This window comes from Lissotriton helveticus, chromosome 4_1, assembly GCF_964261635.1.
Source record: "Lissotriton helveticus chromosome 4_1, aLisHel1.1, whole genome shotgun sequence".
NCBI classification, from domain to species: domain Eukaryota; kingdom Metazoa; phylum Chordata; class Amphibia; order Caudata; family Salamandridae; genus Lissotriton; species Lissotriton helveticus.
This window is the reverse complement of record NC_136063.1, coordinates 935,118,110-935,134,203: the sequence shown is the minus strand read 5'-3', so window position 1 is coordinate 935,134,203 and position 16,094 is coordinate 935,118,110.

Sequence of the window (16,094 nt, the reverse complement as noted above, 5' to 3'; positions counted from 1 at the left end):
TTGTAAAGCCACACTTGATAAATAAAATCATATAATTTTGACCTCTTGATGCAACCTCGTGATTCTGGTCATTATTTCATCATTTATGCTCAATATATTTTTATATTTAAATTCAACCAAAGCCTTATTCCTGCCAGTTAATAAACCACACTGTCAGTACCTGGTTACCTTATTTGTCAACAACACTTGATGACTAAATAAATTTGTATTTATCATCGAGTACAATCTCTGAAACTTAACCGTCCCGGTTCAAGTGAAGTATTCTGGGATAGGTAGTTATACTATTCCCCACAGTGTTAGGTGTATACTTGTTGTTGAATTGGAGGTAGAATCTATGATCCTGTGATAGATAAATATATTGAGCATAAATGATGAAATAATGACCAGAATCACGAGGTTGCATCAAGAGGTCAAAATTATATGATTTTATTTATCAAGTGTGGCTTTACAAATGTTAACTTTATTATCAATTTTACTTTTTACAATACCGTGTAAACAGTAGTGATGCTCATGCCGTTTTATACGTTTCAATATGGCCGACATATACACAAGTCCACTTTCTATGTCGGAACTATGCATGTGTATCGTTTGTGTCCATAAAGCACGATAGCCTACAACAAAACTTTGTGTGAACAAGCGCTTTCTAAGCGCGAAACGCGCCACGAAGGTTTATGAATTAATAAACCTCTTTGCTTTGGCACAAGAACCCTGACTCCTGTGGTAATTTAGAACGAGTGCTCGACGGAACTCCGTTTTTGAAGGAATATATATATATATATATGCATTGTTCTTCGTATAAACGTTTTATTTAATACATTAAAGACTCACAAACTCTGAATATTGGGCTATGGGAGTCACATGTAGTTTTCATTTCTCTTACACTGACACTGCTTGTGTCATTTTCTTTGCAGAAGACTCAATTTGAGAAGAAGATAGGTTGTAGGAACTGTGTATCCGAATGTGTTCCACAGCCACATGCTCTGCAATGGAAACATTCAAGGCATGACTTTAGAAAGTAGAAGACAGGACAGGGGAGCCCTATGTGAAGTTGTATAGTTCGAGCCAGCTATTCCTGTGGAACCATAGAATTTTATGTAGTGGTTTGACATTTGTGTAGCACATTTAACTATCAGTATTACACCATAGCACTTTATGAGGTGTTTTTTGTCTACTTGTTTACAAATCCAATCATGGAGACATTGTTTTTGTTTTTCCGAAGCATGTCTGTATTTGCATGTTAAGTTGTCTTAATTTATGTAAAATGTGACTTAGTGTGCAAGGAAAGCAGGGGGACGGATTGAAATAGATGGTCAACCCGGAGAATATCACGTCAGATGGAGGTGTAGGCATATCTGTCGTGACGTTGTCCTCTTCTTCCACAGAATCAGGGAGTGAAGACACTGTTGTTCTGCATCTGGTTGGTGCAGTGCAGGTGTTGTGGGCGTTGGGACCACAATGTATCTGTAGGACGAGTGACCTGGGTTTCCACTGCAATTGTTGCAGGTAGTTCTGTGATATAAATGATGAATAATTTAGTCTAATATATGTTGTTGTGTATATCAGTTCACATAATTTGTTTCTAAAACATTTCTAGAACTTACACAGTTTTATTCATGTCATTTGCTATGTCACTTTAGATTGGACTACAAAATGCAGCATTTTTAGACTTTTATTCACTATTGGAATTCATACTCCAAATCCCATTATATTTTGGTGATCAATTGATAACATGTGGCCTGAAGTTGTTATTGTTATTAGGTCACTGTGATTTACTAATTGGTGTCCTTTTAAAATAACACATTTTTAGATGTAGCAAAATGTATTTCTTACCTTTGCTGGTGCTGGGTGTGGCAGAGGTGTCAATTTCAGTGACCCCAACAATGGCTTTGGGCTGCAATATTGCTTCAATCACATCCTCGAGAGGGCTAGGTGGTGGCAGAGTGGATGGTTCTCCGTCTGTTCACTGTGCCTCAGCAAGCCTGCTTGCAACCATCACCTTGGTTCGTGTCCGCAGGTCATACCAGCACTTGCATATTTCCTCAAATGAGTGCTGTGTAACACCAACCACGCTGATCTTCCACTGGATGCCCTCTCAGAGTTTGCACTTCACACTCTGGAACCTGAAGTGCGCTTTTGCCAAACAGCGTATTGTGGTGTTTTACGCACTCCTCTGATAGCACCTCAAGTTCTTGCTCACTGAATTGAAGCTTTTTTTAGCGCCCTCCTTCCTCCTTTCCATTGTCATCTGTGGTCATGGTGGTCAAACGGCACAAAAAAACACCTCCACCGAGGCTCACAGCTGCTCTGGTGCCACATTCTGCCTTTTTAGCTGGATCAGGGTTTTAGAAACAGCATGGAATGACTCACTTCATCTTGGTGATGTCATCAATCTGCTCCTGAAAGCTACATTCTCAATTCTCCATTAACTTATTGTGATTTCCTATTTAGTGATTCACTATTTGGTAATCACTAAATTGCAATAGCGAATCCTAAGGAATCGCAAAATCTGTGTTGCTTACTATGGCAAATTGGAAATTGTGATTTCCAAATAGCGAATAAGTAAGATTCGCTATTTGGTAATCACTAATCCCAATCTTGAAACAAATGCCCCCATGTTTCTTATTGTGTGCGTGGCAAAGGCACAAAGCACATCTAGGTGCACCAAGTACAGAAGGGTCAAAAACTTTAAAAGGGTATAAAAACAGTACAAAAGGTAAAATTGTCTAGAGCAAAAATAAAATGTGCCTGATATGTGGCATTGTTAATTTTCAACTGTCAGCTCAGATACCTATGCTTTCAATTTCAATATCTGCAACTAACATAGCCCTCACATTGTTGATGGAAAAAGATGACTGTAGCAATCTCGAGCGCATTGCATCATTCAAATGAGAGAAAACTATCACTCAAATGCCTTAATGGAGTTGCAAACAGGACTTTTGTTCAATCCCTTCAAATCTAGTAAACCTCTGAAGCATTAGGATAAAAGACAAGAAAGTAAACATCAAACCATTTGCCCAGGAGAATGACATGGAGTCTGCCCGAATGACTGTGTGTCCCACTTCCACAAACAAGATAATCTTGGTAATGCGTTGACCCAATGTTAGAAATGGGGGTCTCTAGTTGGCAATGGTTTGCACCTTTGACCAAATAGGGAACCTTCTTCCCAGTTAGGGCAAGGGGGATACACTTCTAAAATAACCCCTGCTCACACCCTTGGTAGCTTGCAGGAGCAGACAGGCTTATCTCAGAGGCAGTGTGTAAACCATTTGTGCACACATACAGTAATATTAGTGAAACTCTACAAATGAACCCCACACCAGTTTAGAAAAATAAGTAAATCTTTATCTAAACCAAACAAGACCAAAACAACAAACATTCACAACACAGTAATCAAACATGACTTTTAAAAGGTAGAAACAGTTCTGTCCATAGCAAATTATGGATGAGAACCTTTCAACACAAAGTATCTGGGATGCGTCACAATCTTAAACAAAAACAGCAGCAGGGAAGGTGATGCGTCAGTTCCTTACGCCCAGGGAAGGTGATGCGTTAGTTACTACTCCAGGGTAGGTGATGCGTTGGTGCCTTACTGCCATGCAGGGGCGGTGATGCGTTGGTTCCTTACTGAAGGGGAGTTGATGCATCAGTTTCTTACTGTGCAGAAGGCGATGCATCAGTTTCTTACTGCAGGCCCAGGGTTCTCGTAGACTTGCCGCCCTGGTGCAATGCTTGATGGTTGGGGATGCGTCAATTCTCGATGCGGCTGCGGCAACTGTGCTGCGGTGATCTCATCAGCCGCAGTCCCACAGCTCATTAGCAGGGCCTGCATCATAATCAGTGTGGTGATCTCGGACTTCACAGATCGGTGCACGGGTTTCGGCATGCGTTGATTTCTCGAGCTGCGGGCTTGCGCAATGTCGGTTTCTTCTGCAATGCGTCAGAAACGGATGCGGATGCTTCGGGATTCTTAAAGTTGTATTTTGTTTCCAGACCCCAACAGCTGGAACAACCTCCTGAGGCCCAATACAGCAACAGGCACCTCTTGGACGTCAAAACTCCCAGTAATGAAGTTCAGGGGAGCTGGTGGTGAAGTCTTTGTATCCCTGAGACTTTGAAACAGGAGGCAATCTCTACTTCAAGCCCTTGGAGATCTTCCTCAAGAAGGAGACACAGCACACAGCAAAGTCTTTATCCTCTCCTTGGCAGAAACAGCCTATGTAGTGCAACCCCAGAAAGCACACAGAAAAGGGGCAGTACTTCTCTTTCAGTCTTCCCAGCTCTTCTCCTTGGCAGAGGTTCCTCTTGATTTCTGGAAATCTTATAAAAGTCTGGGGTCTGGACCCCACTTTTTATAGTCAAAATTAATTTGTTCTCTTGTGGTAGATAGTGGCTATGCTCAGCAAAAAACAGTTCTGTCCTCTCTGACCCGGATTCCTGGCAGGAGGTGGAGACAGCATTGTCCAAGGCAGACCAGGCCTATTCAGGTGTAAAGAAAATCTCCTCCTCCTACTCCAAATGCAGTCCAGGTATATTCAGCCCAGCCCTGACTCATCCTGGAAAGGCAGGACACACCTCACCCCTACAAGTTGTTGTCTGAACAGAATGCACATCCCCAGCTCATGCCACTCGAAAGCCAGACAGTGAATGCACAAACCTAGCAGAGGCACACTGGATGTCTAAGCAAGAAAATACCCACTTTCTAAAAGTACTATTTTCAAACCCAGAATCCAAAAATCATCATTACTAAAAGATGCATCTTTATATTCTGAGTTCAGGCATACCAAACTCCACTCTCCTATCTTGTTCCCTTGGGCAGTTATACTGATAAAATGTTATAAGTAAACTTCCATTCCTATCCTATAGGACAGATAGCCTCTCAATAGTGAAAAACTAAATTGGCAGTATATTACTATAAGGACATGCCACATACATCAGGGCATGTCCTAACTTTCACATACACTGCACCCTGCCCACAGGGGTACCTTGGGCCTACCTTAGGGGTGACTCTCATGTAAGAAAAGGGAAGGTTAGGGCCTGGCAAGTGGGTGCACTTGCAAGGGGGACATGGCAGCACTAGACTGCACACATACACTGCAATGGCTGGCCTGAGACCCTTTTGCAAGGCTGCTTGTGTGGGTGGCACATTCAGTGCTGCAAGCCTGCTAGCAGTATTTTGCCTACTGGCCCTGAGCCCACACTGTGCACTGTACTAGGGACTTAACAGTAAACCAAGTAAGCCAATTATGGAAACACTAATACATGACAACAATTTACAGAGGGAGCACTTGCACTTTGGCACTGAACAGCAGTGGCAAAGTTCCCAAAGCATCTAGGCCAGCAAAAACGAAGTCCAACACACAGTAAAAACACAGAAGGCAAAGGCAAAAATAAAAAAAAGATGAAAACCACACCAAGGCTGCCAAGTCTAACATTCTAGACCATATTCTGCTTTGGGTCAACAGGTAGTCCAGGCATAGGGAGAAGTCCTGCAAGGAAGAGGTATCCAGCTAAATATTTTCCACCACTGGAACATAATTTGCCCTTAATGAGTAGCTCTGCCCACAGCAACAAATGTTTAATCTAAACTCATAAAGACTCCGATTCATGAGCCCACTGGTTATTCAAGTAGGATATTGATACATGGTTCTTTGGCAATTTCAATGCGGAGAAGCTCTTCAAAGAGATTGTAAATCTCAACATCACATTTTCAGTGTCTTGACACTTACTTAGATGTTTACAGCTTCTCCTGAGGACAAGAGCTTTTGTGCATGTGATGCTGCTGTGACCCCCCTCAATCTCTCACTAGGGAATTATTAATAACAAATAATGCATCTAAAGAAATCTCCTGGGTTGGCTCCCCTCCACCAGCAACCACTGTTTAGGGATCTGCTGACAGTAATATGTCTGCTTTCTTCTGGATATTCACTTAGAAGATGCCTCAACAAGCCCTTCATTTAAAGCCTTGACCAAGGTACACTATGAAGATATGAAATCATGCACCCATGAGAATAAATCCACTACCTGTCACCATCTGTGCTTCTTCCTATTACTGACTGAAGTTAGGGGTTCACCTCCTGGCCTGTTAAGAGGCTAGAAAACTTGCCACTTTACATTATCAAACATTGGTCATCTGACATCTCTGTATTGATGACAGAATGTAGTTATCACTAAGCTTCAGATCTATATAGTGCTGCTGGAATAAACTGAAACCCATTGGTATCTGTCTGTGTTAACAGTGCTGAACACCTCCATGACTTTGCTCGATACTGACGGCAAAGAGGGGAGAAATGGTATAGGGATATGAGAAAATGCACACAAGAGATGTTGTTGGGTTGTAATCACACAGTTCATCTCGTCCAAAGTTCTTTTGAGTGTTCTTCAGTCCCTCAAAAGTGACAGTTCTTTTATACTAACCAGAGCACAAGACTATTTTTTACGGCGCAGAGCAGGAATATCGACGGAGAAATATCGTGGGACATTAATATCTCCGCAGAAATATCGTTTGGAAGAAATATCGACAACAAAAATAGTTTGACCAGAATATCGACTGACAGGTAAGTAATATCGATAACAATAATATAGTTGTAATAAATATCGTTTACAAAAATATAGTTTACAAAAAATCGATTTATTATTAATGTTATGTATTTTAGTGTTTTTAATGAGAATTGTTTGTCATGTTATTGTATGTTTTGGAATTGTATTAGGTATTAATGTATTTTATGTTTAATTTTGTGTTATTAGTTCCGTAGCTTGTTGTGGGTTTATAGGGGAATAGGGTGGGAAGTAATTCAATTATATAAAATTAATTGATTAATTAAAGTGTTAATTTATTAATAATAGTTGAATAATTAGTTGTTAATTAATTTCAATTAGTCAATTAATAATTAATTATGTTAATTGTTTAATTAATTTTAGTCGTGTGTTGTGGAGTTTATACGTGTAAATGGTGTGAAGGGTGGTAAGTAAATAATTTCTTATTGATTAATTATTAAATATTTTTTAAATTAATTACCATTAATTAATTAGTAATTATTAATTGTAAATGTGTAATTAAATTTAGGTGTGTGTTGTGGTGTTTATAAGTGTATATGGTGTGAAAGCTGGTAAGTAATTAATTGATTAATTAATAAAAAATAATAAATTAATTTTCATTAATTAATTAGTAAATACTAAATGTGATTGTGTAATTAATTTTAGGTATGTGTGGTGGATATTATAGTGTTAAATAATGTGCAATTAATTAATTTTTATTATCTGTGTTAATAATAATATATTTAAATGTATATATTATTTATGTTTATATTGGAAATTAAATGTAATAAAAATTTTGATAATTTTGTTTTCAATTGTTTTGGGTTCCAGCACTTTCCCTACTATTGCACTCACTGGAGTGGGAATAGTAATTTTTACCCCTACGCTATCCAACGTTTCCCTACTGTTGCACTCTCTGGAGTGGGAATAGTAATTTTTACCCCTATGCTATCCAACGCTTTCCCTACTGTTGCACTCTCTGGAGTGGGAATAGTAATTTTTACCCCTACGCTATCCAACGCTTTCCCTACTGTTGCACTCACTGGAGTGGGAATAGTAATTTTTACCCCTCCGTTATCCAGCGCTTCCCTTACTGTTGCACTCACTGGAGTGGGAATAGTAATTTTTACCCCTACGCTATCCAACGCTTTCCCTACTGTTGCACTTACTGGTGTGGGAATAGTAATTTTTACCCCTATGCTATCCAACGCTTTCCCTACTGTTGCACTCTCTGGAGTGGGAATAGTAATTTTTACCCCTACGCTATCCAACGCTTTCCCTACTGTTGCACTCACTGGAGTGGGAATAGTAATTTTTACCCCTCCGTTATCCAGCGCTTTCCCTACTGTTGCACTCACTGGAGTGGGAATAGTAATTTTTACCCCTCCATTATCCAGCACTTCCCCTACTGTTGCACTCACTAGAGTGGGAATAGTAATTTTTACCCCTACGCTATCCAACACTTTCCCTACTGTTGCACTCACTGGGGTGGGAATAGTAATTTTTACACTTCCGCTATCCAACGCTTTCCCTACTGTTGCACTCACTGGAGTGGGAATAGTAATTTTTACCCACTCGCTACCAAATGTTTTAACTACTAATGTTTTTATTTTGTTATTAAATGTATGTATTATTTTTTTAATACTTTAATGTGTTAATTAAATATAAAATATTTTATTCAAATTTTTTATATATGTGTTTATTTTATTTTTATATAATTATTAAAGTTTATAAATTAAATAAAGATAATAATAAAATGTATTTTAGTAAATATATGTATATGTACACATTTTTTGTGTTTATATTGATTAACCCCTTTGCTGCAGCGGCAATTCCGCCGCAGCGCTAGGGGGGAGGGGGGCCGAGCGGCGCTCGCATGCTCGTGACGGAGCTGCTCCATCACGAGCCTCGGTTGAGCTGTGCTCATGACGGAGCGGTTCCGTCATGGCCCCGCCCGCTCAATGGAACGTCCAGCGCAGGCGCGGAATTCGCGCCGAGCGGGCCATGACGGAACCGCTCCGTCATGAGCACAGCTCAACCGAGGCTCATGACGGAGCGGCTCCGTCATGAGCATGGAAGCAGTTAAATTAAGTTTATTTGTTATAATTAGTTTAAATATAAATGTAATTTAATTTATTTTGTTAATAATATTAATATTATTTAATTATTTAATTTAAGTTACATTATTTTTTAAAGTCGATATTTTTTACATCTATATTTTTGACATCTATACTTTTGAGTCGATATTATTGTACTTACCTGTTTAAGTATAGGGAGTCGATATTTTTGTAATCGATATTTTTACATCTATATTTTTGTTAACTATATTTTTGTTATCGATATTTAAACATGGAACCATTTTTTACAATATGCTCTTACATCAATTTCAACTACAAGCGTGTTTTTTCTCTTACATGGATTCCACTTGACTGGTAACATTCTATAAAAAAATGGAAAAAATACCCAAATTTTCCACTAACAACAGGTGTACTAAACAGCAAATACCTTTATCTTGCAAGAGCCTAGGGAATTGTTCTGAAAATGGTCCTGTTCAACTTGGCTACCACTGGGTTAATCATACATAATTTGGCAAAAGCACCTAAAAGCATAGCTTTCTAGGCACGTGTAGCAGGGTGAAATCCTGGTAGCCATTTGAGACTCGGCGAGACTAAGTGCTTATACCCAGTCTGTGAAGCACCAATTGCCCCAAAAATAAGTCTTTCAACATGCCCATTAACACATTACATACTACTAGGTTCCATATCTTAAGTAGGTAGCCTTGAGCACAGTTCAGTGAAATCTATGGATTTTAACAGGTTCTGGGCAATGTGCCTCAAGAATGGGCATGTCTAAGGGACTTAGGGGCATATTTACAAGGGCATTGTGCCACCAGTGCATCACTTTTTCCGATGCTCCAGTGGCGTAATGACCTACTCCATATTAACACTTTGGGTGGCTTAATGCCACCTTGTTAATATGGGGCTCCTCGCAGCAGTTTTCTGTGACAAAGGAGTGTGCAACGGGTGTTGCTGTGGGTGTACCCACGCAACACCCATTGCTTTTTGACACTGCCCAGATTTACTAGGATCTGTAAATTTAAGGCTGCGCCAAAAACTAACACATTTGAAAGGGAGGCATTAGAGTGGTGCAATGAGCAGAAATACTTTTATTTCCCTTGTTTTTTGCTCTTTCTATGTGCGCTGCATACTGCAGCACACAGAAAAGGAGCAAAACATCATTATTGATTGTTTTCGTGGAGAAAGATGTCCCCTTCCGCACAAACACAATCATCCCTGCAACACAGGCACCCTCGTACCGTGGTGCAATGGTGCCTGTGCTGGCACTAGGCAGCTTTTTAAGTTCTGGAGCAAGGAAAAACACAGGGGTGCACTGTATTCTTGTCAATATAGCCCTATTAAAAAAACAAACTCCCTTTGTGTTTCTTTTTAAAGCATACACATACACACTCCTTTCATGCCTGATCAATCAAATCACCAAAAGTTGAATAGAAACCAAAAGATTACCATACAATATATTTGTATTCGATCAAATCCTTTTTGTTACAAAAATCTTTTTCCCAAAAGGTATGTCACAACATTCTGATTTAAAAAAAACATATCTATCTTCATATATGTCGTATTAAAACACAATTCATATAAGATGCATGGGAGAATCTCACAAATAATAAAGTATCCTAGACCAAATGGGTCTGATGTCACACACCAAGTAGAAAACCTGATATTGTAATCACTGGTTCAACACTTTAAACAATTCTTTTACTCCTGGCGATACTGATGTGGCTTGGGTGACTTATAAAAACAAAGCTACAAAGTTACATTCTTGTCAATATGGTGCATCCCTGCATTTTTGAAATCACGCAGCACGGTGCTGCTAAATTGCTTGCAGCTCCACGCTGGGCCATTTAGTTGTAAATATGCTCCTCAGAGTCATTTGGGATTGCAGATGGTTGGCACAAAAACTGGTATGACCATATGAGAGATGGGACACAACTAGAGACACTCAGCTCATCCCATCCCATGGAAGCTCTCTAGGATTTTCCATAGCCTCTCATGAGGGACAGCTCTTTTATGCAATACAAAGCACAAGACTTCTGCTACTCTCTGCTCTTACTCAATTTCAACTGCATGCAGTTTCTTTCTCTTATATGGATCCTACCTGAATTGTAATACTCGACAGACACCTTAAAAAATTACCCACGAATCACTCTAGCAACAAGTGCACTATAGTAAACACTCAACATATCAATGGCACAGTACCCTTATCCTGTTAGAGCCCAGGGCATCATCCTGAGACTGGTCAAAGTAAGTCTACAAAGGGAAGCATAGATGTTCTACTCTTACACCATATCTATTTATCTTGACCATATAGTGCATGTTAATAGTCTGCAGACGCCATATGTGCAACCAGAGTAATACACTTTTATGCTTGCTAGCTCAGATTGCCAAAGCAATATATTATCTGAGGAGGCCAGCTCACTTTAGGTTTGCATTTTCAGCAGCAAAGCGAGATCAAAGTGTGTTTATAGGCAATTACTCATAGCCTAATGGAACCTCACACTGAACAAGCAATCACAATTGCAAATCAGGGCAAGATGCAAAGAGAGGGTTATGCATTTAGCAGCAATAAAATATTCATTCATGTGCATGAATGCCCCTTTTGTCTGGGCAGAATACACTTCACAGTATTAAGACTCATGCATTAGCAAATGAGGCCGTTAAGTATGCGCTGCCTGGTCATAAAGGGTGCAGGGGAAGCGTTTGTCGCTGTAGATTTCGTAAACACTATAAAAATAGAAAGCAGCAACCGTCCCTTATTATGTCATATTGCTTTTAAGATGTGTGTTTTCGATTTTTCATTTCATAAATGGCATAGAACAGGCCTTATCCTGTTCATGTGCTTGACTGCCCGGTGCTTCTCGTGCTGCAAACTCTTGGGGGCAGATTTATGAGGCCCTTGCGCCACGTTTACGCCGCTGTTGCGTCACGCAAGGCGGCGTAAACGTGGCGCATCCCTATGAACGATTTACAACGTGACGCATCTAGGCAGATGCGTCCCGTTGTAAAGCCCTGCGCCGCTTGTGGGCGTTCCGGCGCAGGGTGGGCGTTCCGGGGCAGGTGCGCCTCGCAAAAGTGGCTGAGTGAAATCTATAAGATTTCACTCAGTCACTTTCAGGCCAATGCTGCGTCAAAAGCCTGCGCCTGCTTGAAGCAGGCGTAGGTCTTGATGCAGCATTGGGCAAATAGGGCATCCCCGAGCCTTGCTGGAGCTGCGTCGCGCTTGCGATGCAACTCCAGCAATGCGCCGCCTTTACGGCACAGATGCGTCACGCATCTGTGCCGTTTTTGCCCCATGGTGCGCCGCATTGTAAATGCGGCGCACCATGGGTGGCGGAGCTGTGGCGCACTGTGGCGCACATTAACTGGCGCATCCCTGGGGATGCGCCAGTTAACATAAATCTGCCCCTTGGTGCTCAGTTGTCATTCGTTTACGAAATGTGTACATTGAGATGCTTGCTATATAGAGATGTGTCTAATGGCAAACCTGGTTTAATGATTACACAGATGGTTTGTTGTTCTCTGCATTTGGGCTCGGTTTAGAAAGACTTCGCCCTAACACGGTGTGATTTACTCGTGTAGTACCCCTGGCTTACTAGAGAATTTCTGGATAAATCCCGGAGTATCCTTGTCTTACTTCTTCTCTAGCCGCTCTGAGTCAAAAAGCAGCACAAAAAAATATCTTCCACTATATTGCTGCTTTATAGATTACAGCGCGGCTTTTGATAAAGTGTCTCGGAACATCTTGTGGAGGAAGCTGAACAAATGGGGGATTCCGCATGACCTACTAGGTGCACTCATTTTCCTGCATAAGAACACGTGGGTGCGAATTAAAACCAGCCCAAAGACATTTTCTTCAAGAATTGCCGTCGAAGATGGGCTAAAGCAAGGCTGTGTTCTTGCCCCGCTGTTGTACACAGCCGACCTCGGTACATTCTTGGAGAACAGTAATCTTCTCCCGCCAAAACTGGGACCCGCTAAAAAGCCTCTTCACATATTACAATATGCAGATGATATTGTAATAATGGACCAAGCAAAATCAGGTCTCCAACGGGCATTAAGTATGCTTCATACATATAACTCCGCCAATGCCCTGAAAATCAACCAGGCAAAGACAAAGGTATTGGTATTTGGTAGATGTAAGAACAAGAAAAGGCTGGCATGGAACATCGGGCCCGCCAGGATTAACACAACAGTAAAATATAATTACTTGGGAGTCTGGTTCAACCAGACGTCCAGGCCTACAGCTCACCTAGCCGCTTTGCAAAAGAGAGCAGGCGCAATCACATACTCCCTGACCCGGCTGAACCAAACTCTGAGCAGCCCCTCTGCAGAAGCCATCCTGAAGGTGGCTAAAGCTACTTTACTTCCTGCATTAACTTACGGACACCAGGCCTTTCCTGGAGCATGCTCCTCCAGTCTTGAGCTCGCCCAAATCTCCACCTACAAAAAACTTTTCCATCTGCCAAGTTTTATTCAGCGGGCCAGACTACGATTGGAGCTGGGCCTACAAAGGCAATCTCTTCACTGCGAGGCCGACATCCTGAAATATTTTATTAGGACCCTAAAAGCATGTGATAACACTCTTAAATTCCAGCTAAAAGGAATCCTGTCTAGCCCTGGCAATCCCTGGAATACCCAGATTATAAAGGCCATAAGAGTGTTAGAGATTGACGAGTCATCTCTCCCCTTAGTCACTATCCCATACTCGGCCTGGAAAAGCACCATCAATACGCAAGTCAAACTTATTTCTCAGTCCATGGATCTGCAGGCTCTAAATACATCAACCATTCTGCTCCCCTTGAACTCTTCGTATCTTCTTGGGCGTCCATAAGCATACTGCCAGGAAAACTTAAGCAAAATGGCTCGGAAGAACATAATGTTTATGCGTCTTCTAGGCCTGCGCTCAACGGCCTTTAACAAATGGGCCCCAACAAGCGAGGGGGGGCTTGCAGGATGTGTAAATACCACTCCGAATCATGGCTGCATCTCCTGTGCTGCTGCCCGGCACTAGCAGCCCCCAGAAGGTCCCTTTTGAAACCCTTGTTCTTAAAATGGGGCGCCAGACGTGCTGGGAGGCCTCGGCCTTGTGTTTTACATCTACTGACATTCAAGTGCTCGCTAGGTTTGGAAAATTTGTGAGACTTTTGGACAATCTTCTATTACCTCCCTTGGTTGCCATGCTTCCTCCCCCTCCCCCTCAAAGACTCATTACAGACTTTTTCCGTCCTTTGGCCCAGTACTCTGTGTCTTAACTATTTTATCCGGCCAAGCATAGCAAAACGCTCTCATAGGCAACTATAATGCTGCTCCTCAATAAGCATATTGGGCTCTAAGCCTTGAAAATTGTTCTTTAGCCGTGTTTTTATTTGATAAATGTGCTAAAAGCTAAATGTTATACTCGTGCTAAAGTAGACTTTGTATAGCAATGGTTTTATGTAACTGTGCTAAATTAATAAAAACTTGAAATTTGAAAATACTTCTTGAATGTATTAATAAGCCATTAGTATTTATTATGAAAGGGAGTTGAAGAGAAATGAGTGGTCTAACGGCTGGGGCGGTCGACCTCAAAGCAGGAGAACCGGCTTCGAGTCTCGGCAGAAACTCTTAACAAATATCCTGTGATTCTGGGCAATTCATTTAATCTGCCCAACAAAAATGAATGTGTCCTTATGTACAGCAACTAGCACACTGAAACTATCGGGTCTAGTTCGCGCTATATAAAACAAAAAATAAAGGCCAACGTTTTGTGTAATGGGCTCTTCGTTGTCTGTTACTGCTATTCCTGATAGCCATGTCAAATTTCTTGTTCTTGAAAATCAATAAAAACTGTTATTACAAAATAGGTCTTTTCATGTCAGTTGGCAACTTCAGTACACATTTAAAGGGACATCCATTTGGGTAACACAACCCCTTCATTCTTGCCTCCACTTAGCTAGGGCCAGTTAGCTTTCATCCAGATCTGAATGCCACCAGCATTGATCCAACTCACAGATACATGTGACTACTTTCAGCAGCAACTGACACAACATGTCACACAAACAGATGGTGAGAAAAGAGGACCATTTGGCTTCTGCGTGTAACTAATGACAGAGCTCTGCAGTACCCACAGGCCAGAAGGGAGTCAAAAGCAAAAAAGGCCCACGCTTGAGCAGGTGAATCATCTTTGAATCAAAATCCCAAGATGATAACCTCACACACTGCACGACTGCAGCAGAGCAAACTCATTGTCATCGGTCCCAAATTCAATAGTTTTGAAAGTCGAACTGGAACACTGCCTGTGCAGTGTCTGTCACATGCCTATTTACATGGACTCAATTCTCTATCTTCTCGCCCAACAGGTCTGACTTTTGGTAAGAAAATCTGCTCTTGCTGGCTATGTCCTCACATTGAAAGATAGAGGCACACTCCTCTGGAATGGAAATATGTGATGTAGTTGGAATGATATTGACTAGTTGCAGAAGTAGCAATGCTATCAGATTCACGTGGCACACGTGGATGGACAACTTAGCTAAACGTCCTTTTGTTATTGTTGGGTGATCATTCAACACACCTTCTTCTACTTGCCAGACAGACAGTGGTACCTGATGGGCCTTAAGTTACCTGTTGTCTTGGGGTCGCACTTGAGTCTGTATTTACCTTGACTATGAAACCTCTGTTTTCTCTTTTAACAGGTATTTTGTGAAGTGATGAGCTCCAAGTACAACAAAATAGGGCAAACCAATGATCTCCCAGAAGACTGGGTAAAAATAAAAACACAAACTGCTCCCTGAAGGAGGAAGATTCATACATGTACGTATGGTTTAGTATTTTGTTTGCATTGAATTGACTTGGGAGTGGGATTGGATTTTGCCTAAAGCATATCCTCAAAATAATTAACGTCTGCTCTGTGGTTCAACCCTCGTCACAACATAGCCAAATCAAGAAGGCAGTTGTACCGTTTTTTTATTGCACTTATATTTATTTATTTATTTTAAAATAATAATGAGCTGTGGTGTCCATCTTATTTGCCATTTTCACATAGGTAATTGTATTTTGAGAGCTTACACCATAATAAGGATTGTTTGATTGTGTTAACTGTCATCTCCCGAACTACTGCAGATGTGCAGAGTCCATGGAAGTGAATAACTGCCTTGAGTCTCTCTCTCTCTTCTCACTCAGCCATTTCCCTAATTCCCTCTACTCATCCATTGAATATACATCTATACATTTCACCCCAAGTGTAAGATTACCCTTGGTGGGCATATGTAGCGCTAGCACAGCTAAACCTGCACAGGAAGAGTCCCCCACACTGTCCCATACCAGCCCATTGGACACACAGGAAATGAAAATTGTTATCAGTGGTAATCTAGGGCTGGGTAGTCTGTACTTTATTTTTTACACACCTCACAGACATTTATCAATCAATCAATCAGCGAATTGTAAGCGCGCTACTCAACCGTGAGGGTCTCAAGGCGCTGTGACATTTAGGTATGATTACAAAAC